General features: G+C 36.0%; 1 protein-coding gene across 3 annotated transcripts in view; it reads left to right on the top strand.

Moving 5' to 3' along the window:
• Window positions 1-12,477, top strand: part of GRM8 (glutamate metabotropic receptor 8) — a 330,760-nt gene that overhangs the window by 285,782 nt on the left and 32,501 nt on the right. The gene's annotated exons all lie outside the window — the stretch shown is intronic.

Here is a 12,477-nt window from a genome sequence, read left to right as displayed (position 1 = left end):
AAAAATGAAAAAAAGAATAGGAGGAATGAATAGTGAATGAAGTATATGTAAAGTCATATAAAGCATAATTCACTAATTATTTTCCCAGTACAAAAAGAAAACATTTTCATGATAATTTAATAGGAAATGAAATTATTCATACTTGGATGGTTAGCAGCACAAAACACATCAGACATTTAGCTGTCCTTCTCTCAGTTCTAATGGGAAGGCAGAGGTAAATGTCGACTGGAGTTTTTATCCACCTGATAGTGGCAAAAATGACAAGTTAGGTTAGAAAGGGCAATAATACTAGCATCAACCATCAAAACTGCAAATATTTGAAATAGGGAAAATCTTAAAAATAAGAAATTAAACTCATCAATCTTTTACATAAACTCTTGTTTTTCCTTCTAGAAGGTGATTTTTATGACGTTTTCAAACATATATTTTAATTTTATTGGAAAAGTCAACATGTGTTCACTTAAATTGTGCAAACATTTGACATGTCTCTGGTTTAGAGGGCACCCTGCAGAATTAAAGAACAGCTCTGTATACTTTGATAAAACACTTGCTAATCCAACCAGAGGAATTGTATGGGGGATAGAGTGTGACAGAAAAAAAATATTTTCATCACTAAAAATTGGAGTAAGCAGGCCTACTGAATTGGATCAGGTTTATTTTCATGGCTCTTTGGATTAAGTTAGAGGAAGTAAGTACCAAGGTAATGGTTTATCACAGATAGAGTAAGTAAAAAATTCCCATTTGACATAGGAAAACATGGTTAGGTAAATTGTTTTTAACTTCTGACTATTTTGTATGTGTAGGCTTAAGTCAGAAAAACACTTTGTTATATAAATGTGTGGTGCTTTTACCAGCTTGGTTCAGTCAGTTCTGTGGCAAGTACCTGAGCCAGAAGAATTGAGTCTTGAAATGAAAAATATTTCTTGGCTGGCAACCATGCAGTGGCTTTGCAGTGGTTTTGATTTACACCATTGGTTCGCCTTGGCTTGTAGTAAAAGATGATTTGGATTTTACTTCTAAAGATAAGATTAATGAACACCTCTTTGGAATTTCTTTTATGAAACCCAAGGCTGAACACATAAATGATGCTAAATCGCACAGCTTCTAATACTAAGTTTCACTTGCGAGTTACCCTTTTTTTTTTTTTGCACATGATTTGTTTTTCTTCATATAATGACTTTCAGGAGGGAAAAAAATGCTAATAGCTATGTAACTAAAATAATTCTTTTGACAGTGCTTCTACTTTTTGCTGCAAATAAAAACATGCTTCCACATAGTCTTACAGACATCATCATAATAGTTTACATATTCCATATAATTAAATTGCTTCTCTGAATAGGACAAAATGTAGTATCTTAATGCATACTGTCTGATTAAACTCCAAGTTTCTCAATGAATGCATAACACTATAAGAAGCATCTTAAAAACAAGCTAATATATTCTATTACATTTTATTTGAATTTTGATATTATCATCTTTTTGAAAGATGAAACAAAGGAAAAACTTAAACACACTTTTGTTGGTGCTTTAAGATCCCAGGCTCATGCTACGAGCTCATTGAAGGGGTTTTACGTAAAAAATATACAAGGCTCGAAAAATCTACCCAATAGATTTATTAAAAGGGCCTTCAGTTCTTTTTATACCTTGAGAGAACGCATGGGAGAAGATGCTACAGATGTTTCTTGGGAGGTCAAATAACATGCTTTTACTGGTAAACTTTAGAAAATAACGTAACTTGGCCAAAGGGCAGCATTCGACCAAAATAAAGCATTTCACAAAACATTGACTTAGCACATGCTAACCCCACTCAATTTAGCAAAATTCAACCCATCCAGTTCTAAATTACACAAATATCAAGAAAGGAGATCAGGAGAAGAAGTAGTACAGGAAGAGAGAAAGAGAAAAAGAGAGAATTATGGTGATTACCTTGAGTCCTCTCCAATTCAAACTTCCACGTGTTCAGATGGTAGATACCAGATCAGTAACGACTGGGTCAGAACCACCTTGTGGGCAGAGTGTGTGTGTGTGTGTGTGTGTATGTGTGGAGGAGGAAGGGATGAGTAGAACCTCACGGAGGTGGGGTGACATCATAGCCCTCATGGCAGCCCCTGGAACCCACATGGGGAAGCCCTGGAGTATCTGTCAGTCACAAATAACCCAGGAAAACTTCAACACACCACACGACCTGGAGCCCCCTAACCCCGCTCAGATTGGCAGGGACAGTGAGGACACTGTCCCTCACCCTGGTCTGGAACCCCACAGTGGCTCGTGGGTCAGAGGCCCTGCTTAGAGGAGTTGGCCATAGGGACCAGAGCAGACAGAACCAAAGGCATATGTTTGCCACGCGTCGTGGCCCTGCCATCTCGAAGTGTGAAAACTGATCTTCCACAAGAAGCTTCCAATGGTAGCTATATAATCTGTCTCTCCCTCTTTCTCCTTCTCTCTTCTTGCTCCCTCTGCTTCTCTTTCTTTGCTCCTTTCTTGATGCTCTGGGTGGCTTGGAGCTGGAGAGGTTGGATTTTGACTTAAGTGTTGTGGAGGAACTGGATTTTGACTTATGTGTTGAGGACTAGTGTGTGCTGGGTCAGTAATGTGGTGGAACATTTTGTCTAGCCTGTGTGGCACCCTTTGGAACTTCTGCCAAGTTCCCTTATTTTCTCCCCTAAAATATCAATAAAAATACCTCTTGGGAACAAGTCTGAGGCTTATTCTCTTGACACTATCTCGAGGTATTACAGAACCCTCTGTATGTATTTTTAAGTAAGACTCCTGGCTGAGCCCATGAGTAAGCAGTTCCGGGGCTGGAGTGTTACATGAGGCAGTAGGGCCGTGACAATGTGGAGTCTTCATGGTGTTGGTTTTATTTGCTCTGGCCCCCTGTGGCCACCCTCCCCAGGTGGGGTTCCTGGTGTGCCAGCCACTATAGGGTGGGATTAGGGGCTCCAGAGGGTGTGATGTGGGGCAGAGCTCCTGGCTGCACCAGTGATCCTCAAGAAGCCAGGAGGGAGGAACAGCACCATTCCACCTTGGCAGAACTCAATCTACCCCCCCCCCCCCATACAGGCAGAGTTGTTTTGAGCCAGTGAATTTCTTTCAATCCATCAGAGTGCTTACTCACATTGCAGTTATTTAAGAATCCTGAAATTATTATTTTTTTATGGCTTGAATTTACTCAGAGAGAACAGAACAATAAAAGCTGGGGATCTTAAAGTACTGTTTTAAAGCAATGTTTCCTTTTGTGAAATGTTGACAGTAATAAAATTTAATATGACATTAATTACCAACTACTTGTACTTCCAGTTACAAACCTTAGACATGCTTCTGTTTGAATAACAAGTAGTTAAAATTTTCAAAATGTTTTGAGGAACTCCAGTTTTCCTAAACATCAGCAGTGCTTACAACAATAGCAGAAGTTAGTAAGCATTTTTTAAAAGAGAGGTTGTACTTAATTAACTATTCAGTGAACACATATGAAATAGCAAGCCTACTGAGAAGCTTTTTTTATTTTTTATTTCACTGTTCACTATATTTCCACTGATAAAAAAAAATATGACCATTAATGCTGAAAACAGGTATCTAGAGCCAAGATTCAGAGATCATCCTGGAAAAGTTAACTTTACATTTAGTGTCCTTGAGATCAATTTCCAAAAGTATAAATTTGCTAAGAGATTCTGGATAGAATCTAGAGGAGTATAAACCTGTAGACTCAGCACAAATCCATAAATTGAGTGCTAGTGTCCATTAAATTTCAAATATGTATGATGAAGGTCATTTAAATAAGCATAACGACTTATCTGCATACAGACTAGGAATCTTGATGATATGTTCTTGCTGTGAAGCACAGAATGGGTAACTCCTGTCTTTGCACTGTGCTTATGAGGATCCTTGGGTCTTTAGCTTGTGAATACAGCTGAGTTAAATGCCTGAATTTGCATGTTGTGTCATATCCATAAGACAAAACATAGTAAAAGTTAAAGTAACTTGACAATATGCAGTGGGAATATGTTGATTTATAGTCTTGACATTTGTAGCATTTTTAACAGTCCTTTATAAGAGATGCTGCTCCTATTAATTCATATTATTACAGTTTACATGTAAGATTAAAACTAATATAAAATTGAGAAAACTACTGTATCATATTTAATAAATTAAAAATAATATATATATATGGATAATTAACAAAAGGTTAAAATGCCAATCCAAAATAACCTTGTGTAACTCAAACTTGGTGGCTTTTATGGATCTCCATGTTTAATGATTTGTCTTAAATCTCAAGCAGCAGAATATAAACCCTCTGTGTTATTAAACATGTCATTTTTAGATTGTCATCTTTACAGATGTTCTGCAGAGAAAGTAAGGACATTGGTTTTAAGTCCTGTGTGATTTTTATTTTTGTCTAATTCATGACTTTGTCCATTTATGTTCATGCCTGTTTTGGCAGCAGCTGCTTTATGAAAGGAACCCACTACAAATAGTTAAATTATTCAAATGTGTCATTAAACTGAAAGAAAAATGGACTCCTAAGATAGAAACCAATTTTCTAATACTTACGTAAATGTCAGTAACGTGCTTTAGAGGCAAGGGAGAGAAATTCTGTGAGAAAGCATTCTGCGAATATAGTCTTCATCTCTGTCGTGCATGTGTACCCAGAAAACACTGGGAGTACTGGGATCATCTGAGATAGAGATGTCCAAAATGTCATGATGACTGGAATGCTACAGAAAAAAAATGCTGAATTTAGCTGAGTGATTAAAATAGATGTTTGATGAACGTCTGGGTAAAATAAAGTTAAAATGGCAGACTGCACAAAAACCATCTGAGAATAGATGGCTGTCTAAAGTACATCCCTATCTGATAAACTGAACTTTGTAAATTTCCTTCCTTTCAACATTTTTGACAGGTGGATAAATCATGTTTATTTACAGATAATAAAGCCATCAGTTATTATATTAAACTGGAGATACTCTGTTTTGAATGAGAAGATGAATACTTGTTTCCCATACTGAGAAAAAAGAGAGGTTGCACTTTCTGCTAAGGAAAGACAATAAAACTCACTGCATAATATCTTCCTTCTCCTCCAACTGGAAGTAGTTGCAAATCTAACAAGACAGATAAATTTTAATGTATTTCCAGTTATTTTGACAAGTCTGACCTCTCTTTTCATAACTGCAGTATAGGCAAAACAAATTGTAACATATGGTAGAAACCTTCCCATAAATTATTATCCTTATGATTTTACTATTCCAGCTGTTATCATGTTGGATTTATTGCTCAGTGGATCTTATACGTAGATCCATCTGGTTTTTAGTAACATTAATAGAAGTTAGAAACAATACTAAAATTATTCCAATATTAATATCTGACCTGTAAATTACTGCTGTAGTTGTCAAAAGAAAGAAATCCAGGTCACAGTGGGAGTGAGAGGTAGTTCCAGTAAGTTATGTAGTAAGATATGTTCATTAGCTTAAAGAAAACAACTACTAATGGTAATTCAAGTAGTGACTCCTTACTTTCCCCACATTTCTACAAAATTTATGCAAATCGTCTTCTTTGTGCGTGTTTATGCTATGAATCCCTGTATTCCTGTGACTGTAAGAAAAGAAAGCATCTAAACAATTCCTCAGTCTGAGCTGATGAAGCAGACTGCACTGTTCTTCACCTGAAAGCATTCTCTTCTAATCCTGATCATACTCAGAGATCTAGCTCGGCAGTTAGTCCATGCAATACACATCATAGGAAAAAGTCTAGAAAGGCAACTTATCATTTTAGTATTTCTTTCATTTTATGAATAATGTTTGGCTTGATTAAACTAGAAACTTTGCTGCCAACACTCTGCATTTCATGAGGATTAATATGAGGAATATTTGGAACAGTTTCTATTTTTCCTTATTACAGGAAAGAAAGTTAGAAGACTGCTGAAGTGATACTTTCCACATTCATCAGTTTATCATTGTTCAAAACTCAATTTCTGTACTCTTAATTTTTTTTTTCAGAATCTTTAGAATAGGGGAGGACCTACAAGATTATAACAAAATTATCAGCATTTGAATTTTTTCATGCCTAAACTACAAGTCTCAGTAAACTGGGCTTGCTTAGCCTGGAGAAAAGGAGGCTCAGGGTAGATCTTATTGCTTTCTACTTTCTGAAAGGAGATAGTAGTGAGGTAGATGTTGGTTCTTCTCCCAGGTAACAAGCAATAGGACAAGAGGAAATGGCCTCAAGTTGCTCCCGGAGAGGTTTAGATTGGATAGTAGGAAAAGTTTCTTCACCGGAAGGGTGGTCAAGTATTGGAACAGGGTGCCCAGGGAAGAGGTTGAGTCACCATCCCTGGAGGTATTTAAAAGATATATAGATATGTCGTTTAGGGACATGGTTTAGTGGTGAACTTGGCAGTGTTAGGTCAATGACTGGACTCAATGATCTTAGAGGTCTTTTACAAATCAAATGATTTCATGATTTTATGTTTTGGAACAGAAAATTAGTTAAAATTCACTAGATTGTCTGATAGAAATATCCCTCCCTTTCACTGGAAATTGTATGTTATGAAAGAAGATTTTTGCAATGTTTTCTCATTTCATGTTTTTCCAAATTAAATATTTTATAAGATAAATTGTTTCTCTGTTGGTAATTTCCTCAGCTTTTTCACCTAATCCTTAGCAGAAATTAGGATTTTGTTTTTCTGCTTTAGGAGCAGAGTGTTAAAAAGGATGTGAAAAAGAGTATGACTGAATTGCAATTTATTGCCCAACCTTCCTCTGTTCCCTTTCTGTCCAAGAGGGAATTTCCTTGTTCTTCGCTTATCCATGAGGCAGCATGTTTCCCTCCAGCTGGTGAAGATATTCAGTGCAGGTCGGGTCATGGCCCTTGCTGAGTCCACCCAGCTGGCTGAACAAATGGTTGCAGCAGCCCCACGAATCTCTTCTTCCCTCCCCAGCCCTTCATGAGCTGATGTAAGAGGAAAAAGGAGTAGTCATACTTATCCTATGTGGCAGTATTAACTGCAAAAGCTACCTCTAATTAGAAACCATGTAAATACAGAGATCCTCTTTTCTTTCAAAAGTTGCTTTGTGGGAACCCATTCCAAAAGTTATTTCTTAGGAAAAGTATGTGATTAGAATCACAAGTGAAAATTACTAAAAGAAGTTTCTTAGCTAATAAATGAGACAAAAATAATGGATTAGGTTATTTAAAATATTGTAGGTATTTAGAAAGGGATTTTTTCAGCTTCAACCTTTTCTATCTTTTTGAGACAGAGCAGTTTGGAGACAGAGCAGTTCTGATATTTAAAGAGCATAATTTCACAAGTTTTAAACTGTTTCCACTTTCTTAAATTGAAAAATGTTAACTGTACTGTTAACTGTAAAACTAACTATGCCTTTAAAAAAAACCACCCCACTTATGAAAACATTTCTGACCAAATTTCAGGCCAAGTACTGAATTTCATAGAAAATACTACTTTTTGAAGAAATTCTAACCCGTTTAGATTTTCTGTTGTTCAGCATAGTGCATACCTGGGTTTCAGCAAGTGTTCTTGCTAAAGCAGGACTTTGTGCAAAGCTACTGCATACATAATTTTAAAGACTCGGCTTTATTGTTTTAAGATATGCTTATTGTCTTTAGATTGCAATTTCATTTCCCTGTTTACTTTTATACTAATTAAGCTACTATAATTTTGAGTATGTACACTGAGCACTGATTTTAATTATAAGTTTGTTTGGAGAAATAAGAGAGAAAATGCCAGCTTCTCTAAAAAAGAGGTGGAGTATTTAGTAAAACATAGCCTTTTTTTTTAGTGAAGTAAGATGCTCGTGTGTGCACCTGAAGGTTGTAAAACCCTTTTCTTTTCTGCATAGTTGAATGTCTGTTCCAGTATGAGCATTGAGCTGGCATATCAAGTTGTGTACATTGAAGAGATGTGCATCTGCCACATAGTGGAAAACACTAGCATTTTGCTTGTCTGACATGTTTGCTTCTGGCCCCATCATGAATGATGGCTTTTTTCCCAAAGACAGGAAAGAGCTGCCAGAAAAATTAAATTTGTCTGTGATCAGCTCCTCATCCCATCGTAGAGAATGTCAGAGAGTTGGTAACATGTAGTTGAAGATGGTCTTGTGTGCTACAGAATTTTAAATAGGTCTTTTTGCTACTTGCTGGCTTCTGTGATAAGTAATTCATTCTAACTGAGAAGCAGAAACAGTTTTGTCAAGCACAGATAGCTAAATAACTCTTCATCTTTTTTTATAAAAGAATGATCAATAATCACAGAAAGTTCGTGACAGACCACAAATGTTTCACTGAGATAATTTGGAAAAAAAAATATGCCTTATCTACTGTATTTCTAGAAATCAGATTCACCTCAAAAAAATATTGATCTTTTGACTCTGATTTCTGCAGTGCCAAAAATCTAGTTGTCTTCAACAAGTGTAGTTAAAGATAAATCCTTCCAGCACTTAAAAGATCTTAGGTTCCTGGGGCACTGTAAGGGCTGATTTATTTGCATAAAGCAAAACTAGTGATAACACAAACTGTAAAGAAAACAACTTTAAGAAAATTTATCATTTACTGAAAAATTGTAAGTAGACAGGTTGAGGGATTTTTTTCAGCTAAGAATGATATGATAAACCTGGGAAAAAAGCTATCAGTAATAGGAAGTTAATTGGAACTATCTTTTACACTTTTACCCTTGTTAAGACAAATAGAAAAACTTTAAATAAAACACCATCTAGAAATTGTGTAGGAACTATTTCTGGCATAGTGTTGTGAGATTTCTTTTACTTGTTTGCTCTTGCTCTTGCCAAGGTGGAAGCAATATGTAAATAGTTTTTGTTGTAGCTTTAACAATGCTTGTGCCTTACTGAAAACAAGTAAACAGATGTATGAAAGTCAAAAAACTGAACAGGCTGAAAATGCTTTTAGCTGGGCTTTGAGTAGATATTCAGCTTCTTGTCTTTCTTATCTCCTACTACAGTAATTCCAATTTTGCATAACACTATCAACATTTGGATCTTACAGATAGGCTAAAGTGCTGTGGACTGGTAAATTGTCAGGCATAAGCTTAACCTAAATAGCAATGCATATACAAGCTCATCACATATCACATCTTGAACTTGACACATGATCAGCACCTAATCAAAGACACATGACCCTGCATTTCCATTAGAAAAATAATATTTTGAAGTACAACTATGGTGACTCAACTAAAGTTAGTTATGGAAAGCACAGTTGGTTTATGTGTGTTTCAGCCCCTTCTGACCATTTTGTTAAAGAATTGTTATAATTTGTGTAGATGAGAAGATGTCAATAAATTGGACATCCAATCAAAATACACGATCCAGAAAAAAATCTAAATATTTATAAGCCCAGTAAAATTTATAACAGAGTTGCTAAATATAATAAAATTCTAAAATTTTCTGACTGTGAGGGACAGTGACTGTTAATTTCATATCTCATAAAGATGGAAATACTAGGAATCAGAAAATGATTGAAGTCTGATTTCACACAGACTCGTAAGCTTTATGCTTACTCTTAAAAAGCAAAACCAAATCTATTACGGGAACAAATATTTAATTAAATTGTTAGCACTGAATATGCATGTGTGTGTTTACAAGTATTTCCTTCTACATAACTGTAAGCTCTTTCTTGCATGAAACCAGAATAATTAGTATAAAATGCCCAGCAAAAGTGATAATTTCAATACATATATAAGCAAATTCTAAAAAAACACAACCAGACTTAAATTGGTTATACACAACTAATTTTTTTAAAGTGTATCTTTCAGTCTACAGTGCAGCTTCTTGACAGGGGATAAAATAACAATAGAGAGATCCATATGAGCTAATCCAAGAGGATCAGAATTTAACTGTAGCAGAACATTGTTTTTTTATACTATCTAGATAAAAACACAATAATTATGAAATATCTTCTTAACTTTGGGCATGCATTGTCAGCATGTACATAGAATTTTAATTTTTCTCTTCCTAAAATGGTGCTTTCCAGACTTGAGAGTGATTTCATAATCAGTCAATTTACCAGAAACATGGCCCTAGTAGAACAGTCAAATTATTGTTTTCATGGTGATTATTAAGGTCATGTTCACTTGATATTGTGAAACATATGAATGGGGTTAAAGTGATGTTATGAGGCTTGTTGCTAGAACTGATGATACAGCACCTGTATAAACCTGTTTTTTACAGAAAACATCCTCTTTTCTGCCATTGTACAATAAGAATAGCTGAACAATGAAGGGAAGAAAGGAAAAAGACTAGATTTTCATTTTTTTAACCCACTGAACTCAAATGGAATAGATTAACAACAGGTATTCACAGGTATTGTGAATGCCATTCAACAGGTGCTGCAGAACATTTCCCAGTTACAAATCAGCAAGGTCAGAAGAAGATTAGTTGAGAAGTAGGGAACTATTTAAGAGACAGTGTTCAGTGGGAAATTGTGGAAAATATTTTTAGATCTGATGCTAAGGAATACATGACATTTTGCAGTTTCTTTTCTAGTAAGTCAGCAGTCATAATTGAGTGAGGTATAGCAGAAGAACTCACAGCAGGCAGATCATATATCTCCTAATCTAGTCATCAAAAAGACACAAGCAAACCAATGCGGCATGATACTGAAATTGGTCCCAAAGCCCAAAACTGCTTTTCAAACAGTCTCTGTAAGGGAATTGTTTGCACCATTTGTTTTCCTTAAGAATGGATCTACTGAAAGTGTGCTTAGAAGAAGTCCTACATATACAGTGCAAATTATGATACAAACTGAAGCAGCTTCCTCCAGAACACATCACCTTATATCCCCTGCATAAAATTTTATTTACCACAAAGATCACAAATCTCCATCAAGGTTTCCATATTTCCAAGTTGGAAATTTCTCTGCTATTCCCTCCACACTATTTACCTTGTAATGAGGCTTGTAATTTCTTTGCTTCCAACCACCACCAAAGCTATAACCTTTGTCCTTTTCCACCTTCATTTTTTTTACTGTTTAAATCCTCTCGTTTCCCTGTTAACTTACTCACCCAATCCTGTCTTATTTCCCTGTGAGCTTGTCCAAGATAGAGCAGTCATTGCAGCTAGTGCCATCTTTCTTATATCTAAATATGTTACACACATATCATCTTACATTCAAAATCCTAGCTCTCTTCTGTGTGACCTAGGACTTAGACCCTCCACACACTCCCTGTTTCACTTCCTCCTCCCTCTCTCCCTCCACCCCTCCCTCATGCAGCATCCTCAAATTTATCCAAGTTCTGGTTCCTTTATTTAGTGCTCTATCTCTGAAGGGTTTGGAAAAAGCCACAATCAAATAAATGGGAGTTTTGCCAATATTAAGAAGCATTAATGCCCCAGCTACTCTTAACTCTTCCTTTAATCCTTCCTCTATACACATCCCATCTATGTTTCAAGCTGCTGGAAGCTTTTCTAAAGGGACCTGTGTAAGTTAGAATTTTGGGCATCTGTGTTACATATGGATCTAACTGGGGAATTTGACATTGTATTTTGTTTATCTAAGATATAGGTCATATTTGACCTGGCTTTAACTTGAGCTGGCTATTCTATACTTTTGTGTAGTTTTAATAAACAGCCCACGTGTATTTGATTTCTCCTGCATATCAGGAGAATGGCATAAAAATACATTGCTGGTGGTTCTGGTTTTCTAAACACCTAAAACAGGAAAAGTGTCAAATACATTATGTCCTTGAACGGTGTGATACATTGCTTTGCAGTAGAAGTTTGTGAGCACAAAGGAGGCATAGATGGAGGAAAGAGAAATATGCGGTGTGCTTTCTCCTGTCTCCCAGGCAGGGATGTAACAAGCAGATCTCGTTGACTGACTGTTTCCTTTTTTTTTAGTGTTTCCCTTTGTACTCATGTAGCTCTGTATGGTAGTTGGGTGAGTTTCATGCTAGACTGTGAGCTAGAGGGAAGCACTGTCAGTTGGCATTGCTCCAGCTGCACTTGCTCTGAGAAGGTGGATCAGAGCCAGGCATTTTAGGATTTGACTATATCCATTTTCCCTCTAAGTAGCCAGAATATACAAGGAAATGTCAAAACTACAGTTGAACATGCCTTTTCTCTATGACATAAGTTAATGTGGCTTCTACACCTCTCTGCTGGAAAAAGTTATTTGTGTTTCAAAACATTGACAGCAGGTTGAAGATCTACTTGATAGTCTTTTTATTTTTTTCTTAATTGAAATGAAGACAGTTTTAAGTGCTGCCAGTTTCATCTTATAGAATGTACTAATACCTTGCAGAGCACTGTTTACTATAAGCCTAATTAGTAATTTCTGTCTCCTCTACATGACTAAAATAAAAGCTTTTGTAAAATTATACTAGACTTTTTATCTACCGAATTAAAGGATTAAGCCTGATATTAATTGTCATCTGAATACTAACACAAGCTCTTTGGGCCTCTTTGTCCATGGATGAACAGACACATTCCTCTTAATGTTAAAGCTGTTGTGCAC

The sequence above is a fragment of the Manacus vitellinus genome, unplaced genomic scaffold (genome assembly GCF_001715985.3).
Source record: "Manacus vitellinus isolate BGI_N305 unplaced genomic scaffold, ASM171598v3 scaffold_13_pilon, whole genome shotgun sequence".
NCBI classification, from domain to species: Eukaryota; Metazoa; Chordata; class Aves; order Passeriformes; family Pipridae; genus Manacus; species Manacus vitellinus.
Note: the sequence above shows the minus strand (reverse complement) of the source record. Positions and strands in the feature narration are given on the sequence as shown.